The following is a 19,218-nucleotide window of genomic DNA, read 5'->3' on the forward strand; positions in this document are numbered from 1 at the left end:
GCCACTGCTTTAGTCGGTATCTTTACCATCTTCTACCTGAACTACTCCACAGTTCTTCCCTGCACTTTGTAATTCTCCCCATTGCCCTCAAAGCAATTTTACTGAAAAGCAAATCTAATCATATCTTCCTCATGCTTAAAAACCTATATAGACCTCCCTTTACTGTTGTGATCTGTAGCCTTCCTTTTGCTGTCAAGCACCATCGTATGTTTTCAGTCTCGATTCCTGCCCTTTCTGATCGGGCATCCAATGATTCAGGGCCATCGTTTGCTACATCAGGAATCATACCTTTGAACATTCTGCTCTTTATATCTGAAATGACTTCTTCTTCTCTAACTGAATGTCTTTCATGACTCTGTTCAATTCTCATTTCCTCTATGAAATCATGCCAGAGTCCCATAGGAAACATTTATTGCTTTCATAGGAACTTAATCTACCCCGCTGTAGCTTGTATCACATTTGACTATAATTATATGCTTATATGTCTATTTCCTCCACTATGTAGTGAGGAAAAAAACACATCATTTCTTTGTGTGTGTGTGTGTGTGTGTGTGTGTATTTTAACCCAGCACCTAGCTTAGGGCCTACCATATGGGATGTCCTCAGTAAATAATAACTGAATAAATAAATGAATCAATTAATTAATGTCCCACCCAGCACTCAGATTAAATTTTCCCATACTTAGGTTAGAGATATAAATAACTTTTAAAGACTACATTGATTCTCAAAAGACTCTTCTCTATCTTCATTTATATAACAATTTGTTTGTTAGTTGGCCTACTTACCTATTTATCTGTCTTAGCTCAGGCTTTTATAATAAAATACCATAAACTGGTGGCTTAAACAACACACAATTATTTCTCACAAATCTGGAAGCTGGGAAGTCCAAGATCAAGGTGCTGGCTAATTTGATTTCTGGCAAGAGCCCTGTTCCTGGCTTGCAGATGGCCATTGTCTTGCTGTGGCCTCCTATGATGCATGCATACGTGTGACTGAGATTGGGACCGGGAACAGGAAAGGGAGAGGGAACAGATAGATACGGTTTTCTGGTCTCTTCTTACAGGGGCACTAATCCCATCCTGAGGACCACCCCACCCAGGACCTCATCTAACCCTAATTGCTTCCCAGTGGTTCTACCTCCCAGTATCCTCACACTGGGAATTTGGGGGGAACAGAGACATTCACTCCATAACATTTTTCATCTAACTGTATCTATCTGTCTCCATTTCAGCATTATACAGTGATAGAACAATACTTGGAGAACTCAGATTTCTCAAATTATAATCAAATTTTCTATCCAGAAGCTATATGCCTAACTATTAAAATGATATGCTCTAGCACAGGGAGATCAGCTCGGTGCTTTGTGACCACCTGGAGGGGTGGGATAGGGAGGGTGGGAGGGAGGGAGACGCAAGAGGGAAGAGATATGGGAACATATGTATAACTGATTCACTTTGTTATGAAGCAGAAACTAACACACCATTGTAAAGCAATTATATTCCAATAAAGAAGTAAAAATAAAAACAAAAAAAACCACAAAATACAAGTACATATATAATATATGCATATGTGATTATATAAATATCATATAAAATCTATAAAGATGTGTAAAAAAAAATAAAATGACATGCTCTTCTCATACTTGTTTAAAATATTATATTATGACCAGTGTACCTATTACATATTAAACTACAAAAATTATCTACTCATAAGTAATAAAATGAAAGGAAATAAATTCATTTTTATGTGCAACTTTAAAATGAAAGTAATAGATGGTATTTATAAGTTGTTGCTATAAAAACCTTCTGCTACAAAGCATTTAAGAATGTGTGCCTGTGTAGAATTTCTTCAACTTCAAATTTTATTGTCATTTCCCAAATATGCTTATATGCCTTTCTGCATCCAAACTTTTGATCTCTGAATTTAGTATATTTTCTTTTGCAGTCTGTATCTATTAATATTTAGCCTGTCCTTCAAGGGCAGTTCAAATTCCACCCTTTTCAATACTGCCTATCCTGATGACCCCAGCTAGAATAATCTGTTTTCCCTTTTGAATTTTCATAGCATTCCCTGATTGAATAATGTTTTTGGAACTCATATATTATCTTACTTTTCAACTTTTTATGCATTGCATGTAAACTTTCTGAAGAAAAACACGTTTACACCTTTCTATGCTATGCAGTAGTCACTAAAGTATCTCACACCGTAGGCCCAGATCATCAGTTGTTGAAACAAGGAACAAAGGAGTGAGAACTGGATTAACTTTGTGGGAATTGTGATACCTCATGGCTCTCCCATCCTTCTCTCTCTCTCTTTTTTTTTTTTTTTTTTTTTTTTTTAGTGGTACGCGGGCCTCTCACTGTTGTGGCCTCTCCCGTTGCGGAACACAGGCTCCGGATGCGCAGGCTCAGCGGCCATGGCTCACGGGCCCAGCCGCTTCGCGGCATGTGGGATCTTCCCGGACTGGGGCACGAAGCCGTGTCCCCTGCATCGGCAGGCAGGCTCTCAACCACTGCGCCACCAGGGAAGCCCCCATCCTTCTCTTTGTATACACCACTGATACTCCAGAAGAAGGATGGCTCCCTGTTGCGGTCTATTTCCTTGATGGGGTGCACTTCCTCTTTGGGAAGCTCCTAGTCCTTGCTTTACCTTGAACGTTATTATGCTTAACATCAAGTGGCATATATTGGTTCACTAGTGGAACACTCAAAATATGAGATTTTCTGCCTTTCATAGGTTAAAATGTAATACAGAACATTCTTCAGATAGCAGTATTTTGACATAGTTGGAAGATAATACTTACGAAGCACTGTTTACCAGTGTCATGAAAATTGGCACCTTGCTAAACATCTTTGGAGCTGTTTCCTTATCTGTAAAAGGCAGGTGGTGAAACCTCTCTTAGCAGGGTTGTTGCAGCTGTTGAATGAAACACACATGGAGGTTACTTGGCTTTTACTGGGTGCTCCAAATAAGTCAGCTCCTTTCTCCCAACTAATGGCTATGGACTAAACAGTGAAAATGATTCTTACTTAGCATAGAATCAGCTAGCACTATGAGAAAACTTAACATAGTGGTTTTGTTACCTCGAGTTTTGAAAGTTATGTTCATGGAATATACATGCATTTAATCTTCAATGATTTTTTCACGGTAACTGTTTCGTAATAAACTTGTAAGATTAGAATTGTGTCTTTCCAGGTGCTAGTTAAACATTAAGCTAATTCTCTGATAAGAGGATTAAATGATTAAAATCAGTGGTTTTTTGGTATCCATTAGGGAAAGCCTTCAATTTCCTTTTTGTCAAATCACATATTTAGAAACTAAATATGTAAGATATTTGTTTCGAGGACAAATAGCTGGGAAATTGATTGTATATGTATTGTATTCTTTTTCAATAGAAGATATTTATAGCTATGTATTAATTACTTAGGTAGTCAGTTTATTTTTGGTTAAAATTCAAAATTAGAAAATTTGAATTCAGACTAGTTTTAAGGTTGAGGGTGAGGTAGAGGGTGATGGAAATGTGTTTTCATGCTGCATCAGTTTGGCTTCCTGAAGAGTTTGACATACTACAAGGCTATTTCTTCAGCTTTTATTAGGAATTGGATTTATTTTCTTCCTGAGTTTAGGCTCATAGCTCAGGCAAAGACATAAGCTCTTCTGCTGCTAGAACAGGTCTTTGGGAAGAAAATACATTCCATTCTGTGCTTTTGTTTATAGCAAAATGTCAAGTCAGTTACCTACTGAACACAAACCTCAAGAATTCTGGGATCTCAAACTTGAAATAGATGGACACATCTGCCAGGAGAAGAAAATTGGTACTGGATTCGACAAGGCCTAGTAACACAGTGTTATATTTAGATTCAGATAGCCAACAGGAAATATTATGGTTCATGCTATTATGTGTTACTGTATATAACTGCCTCGTTGATCCAGTTAAAACATATATTGAGTTCTCTACATGTTCAAAGCACTGTTCTACATAGAGGTTCTCGGGAAAGTAAATATAAAGCAAACCTGATTCATGACTGTAGGGAGGTTAAGTCAGTGTGTGTGTATTTGTGTGCATGTTCATATGTGTGGGTGGGGCAGGGTAGGTCAGGGATAGGGAGAATTAAAAAGGCAAGTAAATGACTATAGTGTAATATAAGATACAGAGAAAGATACAAAAGAGAGAGAAACAGATCTGAGAAGGGAGGAGTCACATTTTGTTGGGAAGGTACCCTTGCATCTGCCCCTTAGAGGTAAATAGGGTGAGTGAGAGATGCACCAGCAGAGGGAAGGCTGGGGCCTAATTACAAAGGCCAGAAAGGAAACGGTCAAGTTAATTGAACTTCATTGTAGGCTATGTGGATGGGAGTCAAATGGATTAAAGCTACCTGGTAGAATTTGGTATTATTTCACTATTAGAGACGTTAGATTTAACAGAGTGTGATTTAAAATTTGTAACTTAAAGTGGAAAAGGGAGGGAATCATGTTTCCAACCCTGATCTTCTTTAGATTCTTTAAACCAGTCTGGGTTTCTCAGCCTCAGTATTATTGATATCTTGGATTGGATAATTCCTTTTATAAGGATGTTTAGAGGCAACCCTGCCCTCAACCCAGGACTGGGACTAGAGGGAGGCAAGGGAGGAAGGTAAGCCATAGTTTTAAGGAGGCACTCACTCCCAGGGCCCTATGAGCTTTAATCTTGTGTCTGGGTGACCCTAAGGGTGAGTAAGTGCCTCCTTAAATTTTGAGCCCCAGGCACCTCCCATGCCTGCCACAGTCCTGGCACTGCCTCCATCCACCAGAAGCCAGTAGCACCCTCCCAGTTGTGACAGCCAAATAAGTCTCCAAAAACCTTCCAGGTTAAGAAACACTGCAGTCTAACTGGAATAACTCAGCAGATTTCTTTTTCATTTGTAAAATGCCAAGAGGAGCAGCCAGCAGTGTGATGGAATTCAACTGAAAGGTAGCAACTAAATACAGGTACAATTTGGGCTGAGACACACTTGGGGAGTAAGATTTGAAGAGAGAGCTGTGGAAAGAAGCTGCTGTGATTAATGGGCTGATAGGCATTGGCATTAGGAAGAGACAAGGGTTTGTATGAAAGTTACCTGAAGGTGAAGGATCCATTCTGCTGTTAATAATATACCTGACTTCTAGGCCTTGGCTGCACTGAAGAATAATAATTCTGCTGTCAGTCTTGGGGTCGATATAACAAGACTTCCAAGTATGTTTTCCTGGTGCTCATACAAATGCTCAAAAAAGTCTACAGCATGCTTGTACTTTATTTTCTTTTTACAGAATTAGGCTGTCTTCTTGGTTAATACGTCATTGTGCTTATATTTGCTGTTATCAATTCTACTCTATTCTGTTTTCTTGGGCTCTGGGGAAGCTGTGGCACTTGGTATTGTGCAGTTTGTGCAGTGTGGTTGCCAAGATTACAGATACATCAGACCCTAGTGGACTGCTAACCGTATCAGTTACTATGAGATCACAAAGACACGTAACATTGTGTGTATTTTCATGGTAGGGGTTAAATACAAGTGATATGGTTAATTAATGTTTAGCAATAGAGTTTAAAGCCTGAAATTCCAGGTGTCTCACATTCAATAATGTGTCAACAGCACATAGCTCCATATATTTTTGTGGCACTTAACCACAAAAGTTGGTATGTGATAATAATAACAACAGTTGAGTTTTATAGCTCACTAACATCTACCAGGCAGTGTCCTATGTGTTTTATTTGCATTTATTGTTCTAGTAACCTTTGGTGGTGGCTAATATTATTATCTCCATTTTATGGATATGGAAACTAAACTTAACCAGTTTCATTAACTTGCCCACAGTCATACGGTTAGGATCACTTGATTCCAGATCTGCCAGCTCCTGAGTACATGTTCTTAAATATTGCTTCAGGGCTACCTGTAAATGACCTTGTAGGTTGTGCAGGGCACAACTCCAGGTGTCTGCCTACACATTGTACACATTGTGAGTGCTCCAAGACTGTCCTGGTAGGTGCACACACAAAGAAGTGAATTCTAATGCTTTTAAGTGTTATTTATTTTTACATTTTTATTGCATGGTATACAGTGAGTGATGGGAACCTGGGCAGGGATTTCTTTCCCTCCCTCCCTCCTTCCTTTCTCCCTTCCCCCCTCCCCCCCTTCCCCCCTTCCTTCCTTCCTCCCTCCCTCCCTCCCTCCCTCCCTCCTTTCTTTCCAGCAAGGACATGCCTGGATGTAAATTCCATTGAGGAAAGGATGGAATTCAACTAAAAGGTTGTTTCTTGCCTATTGTTATTTCCCATATTCTAGTGCAGCTAATGCTCTTAGGAGAATGAAACTACCCCTTTAGAAGTCCTCCTTCAGGTAGTGTTAGTGAAAATCGTATAATGCCACCCATTCTTTTTCTGAGGCCTGAGGCCAGAATATTCTCTCACTATTATTTATTATTGTCATGGAGCCATTAGCTTTTGCCATTAGAAGCTATACTTATACTAAAGGTGTTAACAGCTGGATGTATGTGCTCCAAATTCTCATTACATGCTGCTGACCTCTCCCTATAAATCTCAGCTTGGAGATATCAGCTTTCTACTTGTTGGCTCTAATTGGAAAGTTCTCTGCTATATCCAGGTACAGAATGTACTATCAGAGCTTGAATTTCTGCCCCTTATTAACATTGCCTTTGTGACTTATTTCCTCAATTCTCTTTCCATTGGCAATCCGGCTGAAACAAATTCCTCAGTTTTATATACAAAGTGAGCTTGTGGTAGAACACATTACAAATCATGCAATGCAATAAAAGAGAGCACAGTCTAATACTTTTACCATTAGAGAATATTAAAATGTCCTTTACTAATTAATTACTTGCACACCATTTTTTCACTTAATAATTTAGAAATAAATTCATGCATTTTTCATCAGTTTGAAACTCATTTTACAGTTAAAAATCCAGCTGTCAAGTATGCAATAGGAAATTTCATGAAGAGTTTGTGAGGAGTTGCGTTATAATTTCCTGAAACCTACCTACACTTCAAATGGTTTCTAGTTTTATGGATATGGAAACTAAAGACTCTTGTGTAATCCAGAGGTGGCAAAGGGAACGTTTGTGACTTGATTCATCTGTCCATCAGGTAAAGTATTTCCCTGAGAGAATCCTTTAGATTTCCCATGTATTTAAGCTGGTGAATTTTCCGATGGTGTATCATTATATCCTTTTTTTGAAGTAGGAAGCCTATATACCATACTTAAAAACTCTTAAACACTCAAACATTTCTGTTCTAGGTTCTTTACAACATATGTTAATAATGACATACTAGAAATCAGTGTTACTCAGAAAGATTCATCTTAAGTGCATACTTAGAAGTATTTTTGTCTTCAGTAGATATTTAAATATTTAAACAGTTGCTTCTCAAATTTCAGTCAAAAAGCACTTACTTTGAAATAATTGTGTAGGGTATGCTGAATGTGAGTTCTGTTCTCCTTAGGTTTTAATTTATTTTTTCTATTAAAAATTGATTAAACAGTTTTCAGATAAATGAAGCTCAAGCTTCATGAGGCCATGAGGTAAAATGATCAAAACTGTATATAAATTAAGATCTATGTAGAATTATGATATTTCCAAGAAATTAAACACAAACACTTCCTTTTTCCTCAAATTAACTTATTTTCCCTAGCATTAATATCAAGAAAATAGGACAAATTTTAACTTAGAAAAATCTTCATTATTGAAGTTTGAGGTTAAATAATCATCCTCTTTTTGGAAGAGGATGGAACAAAATTTTTCCAGGCCTTTTCTGATTTAGTTATTCTACAGAACATTTAGACTATGTGCTTCTCTTATATTTGGTGACAAAATAGGAATTTATTATTGGATGTTGTTACTTTCAGAATTATAGGGGTGCTGGGCAAATTCAGCTGAAGAGACAATAGGTATATTAAAAGATAAACTTCACTCTGTATGACAGACTCTAGGTCCATCCACCTCACTACAAATAACTCAATTTCGTTTCTTTCTATGGCTGAGTAATATTCCATTGTATATATGTGCCACATCTTCTTTATCCATTCATCTGTTGATGGACACTTAGGTTGCTTCCATGTCCTGGCTATTGTAAATAGAGCTGCAATGAACATTTTGGTACATGACTCTTTTTGAATTATGGTTTGCTCAGGGTATATGCCCAGTAGTGGGATTGCTGGGTCGTATGGTAGTTCTATTTGTAGTTTTTTAAGGAACCTCCATACTGTTCTCCATAATGGCTGTATCAATTTACATTCCCACCAACACTGCAAGAGTGTTCCCTTTTCTCCACACCCTCTCCAGCATTTGTTGTTTCTAGATTTTTTTGATGATGGCCATTCTGACCGGTATGAGATGATATCTCATTGTAGTTTTGATTTGCATTTGAGTGAAGTAAGTCAGAAAGAGAAAAACAAATACCGTATGCTAACGCATATATATGGAATCTAAGAAAAAAAAAAAAGGTCATGAAGAACCTAGGGGTAAAATGGGAATAAAGACACAGACCTACTAGAGAAAGGACTTGAGGGTATGGGGAGGGGGAAGGGTAAGCTGTGACAAAGTGAGAGAGTGGCATGGACATATATACACTACCAAACATAAAACAGATAGCTAGTGGGAAGCAGCTGCATAGCACAGGGAGATCAGCTCGGTGCTTTGTGACCACCTAGAGGGGTGGGACAGGGAGGGTGGGAGGGAGGGAGATGCAAGGGGGAAGAGACATGGGAACATATGTATATGTATAATTGATTCACTTTGTTATAAAGCAGAAACTAACACACCATTGTAAAGCAATTATACTCCAATAAAGATGTTAAAAAAAAAAGATAAACGGAGGTATATTAAAATTCTTAAGAATTTGAGCAAAAAGCTATTGGAATTAGCACCAAACCAGAAGAGGTTAGGAGTGCTCCGCCAACAGGAGCCTAGGAGACACTGTTATAGAGAAAAAGCAGAAGCAAAGTAAGGAAGTTGTTCGCTGGCTACGGCTTACAGCCTAGCTGGCTGCTTGTGATTGGTTGTCTTTAGTGTTTTGAGTTCATAACCGTGAGGCACTTACAAGCATAGATTTTGTTTGCTTACATAGACCTCCACAGCATTACAGCCACCACAGTCTAACGGCCTCCCTGTTTAATTAATTTAACAAGAAGTACACACTTTGGATATGTATTATATTATGAATTTGATTGCATGGACTTAAGAGAGATTTCACCTTTCACGTAGCATCAAACACACTGTGTTAATCCAAATGTTACTCTCTGAGCGCATAGACCTGACATTATTTTTCAGATAATATGTAGATTGTGAGAAAATAATTCCTGATTTTGAAAACTTAGAAAATTTTGTTCCTATTTCCAAAATGGATCTGTGCTAGTCAAGTACCACTGACCTCTTTGCTCATTTCTTTATATAGAAAATGGAGACCATGGTTAAGAATAGTCAGCTTCTACCTTTTGAGTATTAAAGAAGAAACTATCACCAGGTCACACTGCTTAATTGTAAACGTGGTCTTTTCTGGTTTAGTAGAAAGGTTATCTTTGTTTCAACCTCAGATTGCCCTTAGTAAAAGAAGCAGCTCCCATTCTGATCTTTTTGGGTGCACATTGGAAGACAAAGGAAGAAATGTGTCACAAATATTAAAAACTGTTAAAAGTGCATAAACTTAGGATACCACGAAATGTGAATCTGTAATACCCACATAAATGTCTCGGGCTCAAAGGACACTAACAGAATGCATTTGGCGACAAGAGAATTTTTTTCCCCAAATACTTTTAATACAACAATAATCTGATATTTTATAGTGACTAGTCATTTCCACCTCTTTGCCTCCCTGCTCTTTTATCATTCTGTTTCTCCGTTTCCTCCTTCTTCTTTCTTTCTTGGCATTCCCCTAAAAATAGGAATGTATTCTATTATCGTGGTCATTGCCTTTTATTTTTTAAGTTGCCATTATTTTCCAATCTTGTGATTCTTGTTTTATAGGAACTACAATTCTGGATGGAGGAAGAATTTTAAAAATAAAGTTTTTAATAGTACTTCCTTTTCTGTTGCATTTCAGTGGGTTAATAACTTTTTCTGAAAAAAATATAATTGATAGTGCTATGTGTTATCAAGTGCTAAGCTGTCTGTAAGTAGTATATCATTTTATTATTTCAATGACCTATGAAGTATTTCTATTTTGGAAAGGAAGAAACTTTGACTTTCAGAAGGTTAACTAAATTTTCCAAATTCACGTAGCTTGTTAGTGGTTGGCCCAAGAAAAGACAGATCCTGACTCTTAATTTTTAAATATTCTGCAAGTAATTCTTGGATGTCTTAGAATTAAGCATTACTTAAATAGTTTCTCAGTACACCAAGTATAAATATTAAAACCTCTTCCATGATAATCTTTTAGAAAAAAAAGTTTATATGTTTCTAAAAAAGTGGACTAGAATCTCTGATAACTGTGTTTGCTTATAATTAACATAGGAAACATAGTATTAAGTACTTGTATGAATATCAAATTATAAGAACAGCAAAAGTATTTTCATGTGTTCGTATTTCTGTACCTTATCTATTAATACATGAGTTGCATTATACCTTGGTTGTTGACATGATCTGAATTAGCATAGTTCTGTTTTCAGCTTCAAATACTGATTTGGTAGTTTGCAATCCAGTCCAGTTTTTATCTATCATTGGGAAGTATCAACTCAGTAATACACACCTAACCAAATTTTATAATCCTTTAGGCTCATGGGCTCTGACCTTGAAGCCTTTAAAAAATATGTTGGTTTTGTTTTCCAGAGATTCTTAGCAACTCCAAGACTTGGTCCAGGATTTGAAAGCTAATTTTTCATAATGCTCTTGCAGTTCTTACCATCTTTCTTTGATTTTATCATTCCCTATCCTGGAAATTAGTCTTTAGTTTGCTCTGTTAGTTTTTGTTTGCTACAGTGTATTGTTGTGCTCCTGTCTTATTCCTCCTCTTATAATGTTCTTACAGATTATTACTGTTTATATGCAATAAAACAAACACAAAAACAACCCAAAACTACAACCCAAACTCTTTGTGATAGTGAGGGAGTGGAAACCATGCTGTATGACCAAAGTGATGTAGGAAAAGACAGTGTTGCCAACAAAGAATGGCAGCCATTGTCACTGGCTCATTCTCATCATGGGCTTAAAATTCACATTTCTACTTAGAGCAACATCAGCAGATGCTAACCCATGTTTCAGCCTTGTGCCAAATTTAAATGCTTGTAAGGAAACTCAGAAATACTGCTAGAAACGAAGGAGGCATTAGACTTATGCAATTTGTAAGCAGACCGAAAGGAAATTTGTGATTTACTCTTTGTTTTTAATATTTGACTTTTGGGGGAGGGTAGATTTCATGATTGCAACTTACACATTCTATTTAAATTTTGGTGACTGTCCCTTTTTTGTCATTGGAAATAATATGTTAAATTGAACTCTGCACTCTGACAGAAAAAAACACCTTAGAATTTCATTTTTCCAAACATTGAGATTGTTCTTTTCATTTTCTACAAGAAATTAAATGACTGAGATTCCGAAAATAATGTAGTGCTTTCTCTAAAATACTCTTGCATTCCATCTACCCAAATAGCACAAGGATCCATGCCACCATTGGCTACTAAAGCCATTTATCATGCCAAATGTTTGCAATTGTGTAGGATTTATTTCAATGATTTTTTTTTCTTTTTTACTATTTGACTGACAGATGTAATGAAAGTCATTGGCAGCCGCTATCAAAAACAAGTGCTGCTGTGTATTAACAACCGAAAATACCCCTTTCATCTTGGCAACCTAATAGAGAGCCTGGTATTCTAAATGTCTTCTCAAAAAGAAAAAAAAAAAAAAAATTTTAAAAAGAATATTTTGGTGCTTAGGCAAAGTCTCCTCAGAAACCTTTAAACTTCTGTTGTACGGGTTTTTTGAGAGGAGCTGCATGTATGAAAAATGACTTACATGGGCAAATTGAGAAGTCTACAAAGGTTTCTAGTTGAACAAAACACTGAGGGCAACATTTGTATAGAAAAATTTTTTAGTATATGTTTGTTTATTTATTTATTTTTACAGTTGACCCTTGAACAACAGGGGTTTGAACTGTGCTGGTCCACTTCTACAGGGATTTTTTTCAATAAATACATACTAGAGCACTACACAATCTGTGGTTGGTTGAATCTGTGGATACGGAACCTCGGATATAGAGGAACTGCGGGTACGGAGGGCCGACTATAAGGTATACTGGGGTTTTCAACTGCATGGAAGCTCAGCGCACCTAACCCCTCTGCATTGTTTAAAGGTGGATTGTATATACATACACGTATTACTTGAAACAATCGTGTATAAACTCTTTAAGCTTTTTCTCTGCCTTTATATTGGAGCTGTGGTAGCTGCCAGGATACGTTGTAGTAAAATAGCACACACAAAGTATTTGCTTAGGTAAATCTGTATCCTGCACCCACCTCTTCCATCTCAGAGGCCTTCCCTAATCACATTAGCTAAAAGGACCATTTCCCCCAAGCCCTTATTCCTATGATACTTTAAAAAAATTTACCTCATACAAAGCAATCCTTTTAATTTGTCCGTTTGTATCCCCTACTAGGGCAGAGTACATTGTGTGTTGATTTTCTGCCAGATTCTCCTGAGTCTAGTCTTACACATAACATGCACTCATGCACTATTCATTCATTCAAAAATAATTCTTAGTACTTGTCTTGAGATGGGGAAAATGTGACGAACAAAAATGAAGACCCTGCCCTTATGGGACACAAAACTCTTTGCATTAAAAAGTAAATTTTTTTGATAGTTCCAGATTTATTCTATAACTGTGCAGTAGTTTCTAGGGCTCTTATTATATATGTGTCAGAATAGAAATAAAGCTAGTCTCTTTTTTTTTTAATGTTCCCTTTATAACTCTTCTGCCTTTATTCCAGGGAGTCACTTTAGCATGGGTAAACATTATCGGTTATCACTGTTTCTTACTTTCTCCATTTGTGAAAAGAGGGAGCCAATTCCAAGGCTTTTCTACAGCCTAGGGCTTAATAAACCATTATCAATTGTGCTTTCCAATGTGTGTCAGTTTCTCTTTATAGAGAGCCTTTCTGGCCTTTTCCTAGATGTTACTAATAAGGCAGTTTAGAGTTTGTTTGGTGGGAAGATGTGCAGTAATGTTAATAGTCCACCATTTTGGAATATCAGTATTCTATCCAAGTAACCTGAAACACTGAATAAAAGTTTAACAAAACAGGCGCTTCCTAATGTTGCTTTAAATGGTGTTTTAAGAAAAAAATGTTTGAATTTACAGTTTCTTTTTTAAATTAAATTAATTTTATTTTTGGCTGAGTTGGGTCTTTGTTGCTGCATGTGGGCTTTCTCTAGTTGCAGCAAGCGGGGGCTACTCTTCGTTGCAGTGCGCGGGCTTCTCATTGCAGTGGCTTCTCTTGTTGCAGAGCATGGGCTGTAGGTGCGCGGGCTTCAGCAGTTGTGGTGCGGGGGCTCAGTAGTTGTGGCTCGTGGGCTGTAGAGCGCAGGTTTAATAGTTGTGGCTCGTGGGCTCTAGAGCACAGGCTGAGTAGTTGTGGCTCACGGGCTTAGTTGCTCCGCAGCATGTGGGATCTTCCCAGACCAGGGCTCGAACCCGTGTCCTCTGCATTGGCAGGCAGATTCTTAACCACTGAGCCACCAGGGAAGCCCTGAATTTACAGATTTTTAAGATTGTAACCTTAATTTATTTTAACTTAAACACAGTCTAATACAAAACCTTTCCTACCCATTTTTGTGCTGGAGTAATACTTTATGAACTGATGTGACAAGAGTTGCAAAAGTTGCTGTCTTAGCGTTTCCCGTATGAATACACTGTCATTTGTTTCTTTGCTTCATACTGACCCTTGGGCCTGGAATGTCCTTCCCCTTTTCCTTTTAGTTCACTGGTTCCTTTCTACCTTTTAAGAAACATTGCTTTTTCTAGGATTTTGTCCCTGTCCTTACTTACCTGAGGCTGGTTAATTATCATAAAGCCATGCACATCGTTATTTCTCAGTGTTTTCATAAAGCCATGAGCATAGTTATTTCCTTTATCACATTTTTCATAATTATTTATTTCTAGCTTTGCATCCCCTAATTAGTCTGTGAGCTCTTTGATCCTAGAGACTTTATTGTGCTCTGGTTTGTAACAATCTAACCCAACACGGTGTCTGGCACATAGATTGTCGGAGACTTTTCAGGTGGCTATAACAAAATACCACAGACTGGGCAGCTTATAAACAACAGAAATTTATCTTTTATAGTTCTGGAGGCTGGAAGTCTGAGATCAGGGTGCAACATGGTCAGGTGAGGGCCCTCTTTCAGGTCGCTGATTTCTTGTATCCTCATATGGTGGGGGAAGTGAGCTAGCTTTCTGGAGGCTCTTTCATAAGGGTCCTAATCCCATTTCTAATAACCTTCCAAAGCCCCTACCTCCTAATACCATCATCTTAGGTGTTAGATCTTCAACATAGAATTTTGGGAGACACAGACATTCAGAACAGAGCATAGATCATGCTCAGTATATGTCCATAAATGGATGAATAAAAGTTAAGGATTAAGATTGGATCCAATTCTTTGTGCAGAGGATAGAGCCTCAAAGAAGGTATAGTCCAGAAGGGAGAATACAATTTCAGCAATGATTACTTTTTCCATTGTGATAATGGTTGAAGTTATGAAATATAGGGGCAATAATGAAATGAAAGTTGATTAGGGAAGAGCATGCAATTTAGGCCAGAAAATTGAACTGACAATGAATTCAGATTATGGTTATGGGGACCAATTAAGAAGGATTCTTGAATGATTATGAAGAATTTGCAAGGAGTGTACAGAGTAAAGAATGATGAAATTTAATTGAAAATAACTTGTTGAAACTTTATAATAATTGGGAAAATAGACACGAAGGTGTTGGAAAATTCATTTTAATGCTGTAAATTATTGATGAATTATCACTGCTAGCATATACTCAAAAGAGATTTATGTTGTCAATTTTTAAAAGCCCTTGGATAATTTAGATTAATATAATTCACTTAAAATCTATATAAAATATTAATAAGTGACATTACCCACCACATTAAGACCTTGCTCCATGTCATGGGCTGTGCGGCATACTTTTGTATGCATTATCTTTAATACTTAATCCAGTGCAATTGTTCACATTTTACAGATGAGAAAACAGAGGGTTAGAGAGTTCATTCCACTTGTCTTTGATCACACAATTCATTAAATACCAGATCTGGCATTAAATCCATTCCATTTGAATTGAAAGTTTGTGCCTCATTACACTACACTGTAATATACGCCAGTGAGTCCCTGAAGTACGTATACATTTTCAGCATGAGCTTAAAGTGTCAAGCATAAGTGTATATAATTTAGTTATCTTTTACGTGGTCACTCATTCATTCATTTATTCATTCATCAAACATTCTTTGTCTCTCTAGGCACTGAGCAAGGTACTGCATATAAAACACATTTGCATGCTCTTTTGGAATTTATAGTGGAAGAGAAAGGCATTTAGAAATATAAATAACTATGTAATAACAATCTTGATAAATTCTATGAAGAAAAATACAGTGCCTTTTGTTAAGTAGATTACAGAGCAGGGTTCACATGTACTTACTTTCCTGTGGGCAAATGTAATTAGATTTACAATATAGCTTACTGTAACTCAAGAAGATGCTTAAAATAGCTCTAGATAAGTGGTACCACACCAGTGTAATCAAGCCGAACAGTTTGAAAACATTGCTCTTCCAGCAGTCTTTCGACAGTACAAAGGGAATTTGGGTGAATTGAAGAAAATTGTCCTGACAGGTTTTGAAACTTGACCAAATGTCATGTCTGTATTTCAGCTTTGGCAGGTGACTTTGGAACTCTCTCTACAATGACCTACATCTGTTCACAAAACTGACCCTTGGACTTTGGAACTCTCTCTACAATGACCTACATCTGTTCACAAAAGATAATAAATATCCATGAAGATGATTATTGCGCTGCCCTTTAGAGAGCAGTATCTATCCTGCTGCAACTCTGAGTACGTAGGAGATTTTGAACTAGACATATTGAGAGAGTATTCGATAAGTTTGAATATTTGGCTTCATGTATTGCTAACATTTGGCATAAAATCTAAACAGCAGTAGAACAGGAGAATTTATATCATTTAAGACCTAATAAAGCTGAATGGCCAAACTAAAACAAACAACCAAAAACATTTTTAAAAGGCAAACAAGGCAAGGCAAAACAATGTGAAACTTAACCAGATGTTAATAGCAACTTAGGTCCTGCCTTTATTGTAGTTCAAAGGTTACGACAGCCTAAATTTCAATTTCAGAAGTTACCTTAGGCCTGTGTTATAATGATGTTATAAGTAACTGGCACTTAAGGAATTTGTGAAATGCAGAAAAAGCAAAGTCAGTGATCTCTGTTGTTGTTTTTTTTCTCACCAACAAATGTGTGTTGTAGTTTGACTTTTCTTTCTGCCTTCTCCGTTCAAAATCTGTTCATAAACCGATGGAAAACTGGTAATTTCCTGACAGTTGGAGGTACTTTTGTAATTATCTGTAAATCTGAAAGGCTTGAGACTATTTATTAGCTGTCAGGGAGCCATTGAAATGCTTTTCATGAATTAAGTGGAAATGTATGTTAAAGATAGAAGTTAAGCAAGAAATCCGATATCATAATTGAAACTCATTGTTGTCTATCAACTCTAGGTATTGTAAGGCTTCCCTATTATCACCTTTCCTGAGAGTTCCTTATCCTGTCAGTACTTCTCAGTATCCTCTCCCTTGTCTTTCTTTCCTCCTCTCACAAAAGAGGAATTGTTAAGTTGGGTCTTGAGGAATAAATAGGAGCTTTGCTAACAGAAAAGTGAGAAAAGGATTCCTTGATAGGCACTGACTTCTACCAAGGCGGTAAAAACATGAAGGTATGAAACAGCATGGGTTAAGCTGAAAACTGAATTAATTCAGTGTTGTTAGAACATATAGTGCAAGGCAAGAAGTGACAGTAGAGGAGAACGATGGGGGAAGGGGTCAAAACAGATGGCAAAACCATCCAAGATCAAGAAGAGCTTATCGTATATTAGGTGAGGGCCTATTTGGTGACCAGGAAGGGGCTTACCTCTACTACCAGGGCAGGAGGGAATGAATGAAGGATTAATAGAGATACAGAAATGTGCACAGATAAGAACACATTTGTGAGATTTCATGCCTGGTCTGATGGTTTTCATTTTCTTTGCAAATAAGAAGCCTGGTTAACCACAGGTGATGACAGAGTGGTTAGGAAACTTGAGGAGAGAGGATGCTGTTTAGAACTGTATTGGAAAGGAGAGGAGGGTACCAAGAGGTGTGAAAAAAGCTTACTGGGAGAGGCACTGAGAGTCCTGCTAAAACTGAAATCTATGAATGTGTATTGGCATCCATCTGTGCACTTAATTTATATTTTTAGAGCTCTACTTAGTACTCTAATTGTAGGGCCCATTTTGACTTTGGAATTTTCAGGTTCCTTGTTACCAGAAGACAAAGTTGACTTGAGAACATTGATGATTATAGATGATATTAATATTTATTGAGTGCTTATCGTGCCAGGAATTGTGCTTAGTACATTATGGACATTGCCACATTTATTCCCCTCTTTCCTATGAAGTATAAGTATTATTCCCATTTTAAAAAACAAACTGAGAATCCTGTTAAGTAATTTTCCCAAGATATTTTACCAATGAGAAGCAGAACTAGGATTTGAATGAAGATCAACATTGCAGCTGAGTAGAAAAAAAATTGAGGTTAAAAAGCGCTAATAGTTTGGGAGAAGACGTTAAGTGTCAAAACAGTGGAAAATTTCAGGGAAATTCCAGGACAGAATTGATGGAAATAAGGTTTTTAGTGTTGTATAAAAGATGGGAAGCTAATTGGGGATCGGAATGTCAATGCTTAAGACTCCAGTAGTAGAAGCATTCAGAGTGCCCATGAGCTTCAAGTTGGAAGTGAGTTACTGAAAGGAGAGTAGAAGTGGAGGTTGTGGATTCTCTGGCTAGGTTACTGATCACAGTGCATGATTATTGATCATCAGTATTGATTATGGTGAGACTTTGGAGTGAAGAGAAATGGATTTTGAAGAAATGATCTGAAGGATGATAAGTCCTAGTTTTCAGGATGATATAACTTGATGAAATGAACTTAAATGAAGAAAGATTTCTTTGTATGAGTTGAAAAAGTAATGACAATAAGATGTAGAGTGGAACTAGGATTATGGTGAGCCTCTGTTCTGGACCTAATGATATGGAATTAGCATGTATTCAGGAGGACTCAATATAAGTCAGGTCTTCAAGGAGAAAAGACCATGGAGAGAATGCAATGTCTAGGTTAGGAATAAGGAAATTTATTTGAAAAAAATGGGAGCTCTAGAGGATACAGTGAAAAATATTGGGAAGGACATCAAGAGGGGTGGGGTAGGGTGGAGAGTATGAACCAATAGGAAAAAATAGTGTAGTTGTGTGAGTATGAGACTGAGAAAGAGGATTAGTGATTAGAGGAAACAGTTAATTTAGGACCTGAGAGTATGAGAGACAGAGGCATCAGTGGAATTTGATGGCTTCAAATTTGTAAATGGAGCTTTGGTTTAAAGGTGTTTATCTATTTTGATTCCAAATAGTGCCATGATTTGACTTCAGCCACATTAATATTGGAGCTGAGTGTGGCGCTGTCCAAAGTTCTGTAGGTGTTGAGCTGATGGAGGTACCTTGCTGGTCAGTCGTTCAATATAAGATCTGGATTAAAAATAACTGGATTTATGCTTCTGGTTCTGTCACCTGCTTAATAATATTTTACTTAAAAAATCTAATATTGATATTAGTACATATTACTTAGGCATATTTTTTCTAATATTTCACTTATTCAAAGCATCACACTGCATTAATATTTAGTGTTTAGGATTGTATATCATCATCTTTTGATTATTAGGACAGGTTCCTACTTAATGATGTTAATTTCTATTGCTACATTTAAAAACAACATAGTCTTACCTAAGCACTTGAATAACTGTAGCACAAATTAAGAAATATAAATGGGGTCTGTAGATTTACTTTTTCCAAAATGTATGGAAAAGGAAGGTGGCTTATAGAAAATAAAGGAGATACAACATCATCAAGTGGATTTTCTCCAAAAATTCATCAGATTTTAGCACTGGAAGTGT

At 37.0% G+C, this 19,218-nt stretch overlaps 1 protein-coding gene across 1 annotated transcript in view; it reads left to right on the top strand.

The window, feature by feature from the left end:
* Positions 1-4,814: 4,814 nt before the first annotated feature.
* SLC16A7 (solute carrier family 16 member 7) overlaps positions 4,815-19,218 on the top strand; it is a 192,451-nt gene continuing 178,047 nt past the window's right edge. The window contains exon 1 of the mRNA XM_029206717.1: positions 4,815-4,968. The gene's annotated coding sequence lies outside the window, so the exon portion shown is untranslated. The remainder of the gene's footprint in view (positions 4,969-19,218) is intronic.

Source organism: Monodon monoceros, unplaced genomic scaffold (assembly GCF_005190385.1).
Source record: "Monodon monoceros isolate NGI ecotype Baffin Bay Population unplaced genomic scaffold, NGI_Narwhal_1 Super_Scaffold_6, whole genome shotgun sequence".
NCBI lineage: Eukaryota > Metazoa > Chordata > Mammalia > Artiodactyla > Monodontidae > Monodon > Monodon monoceros.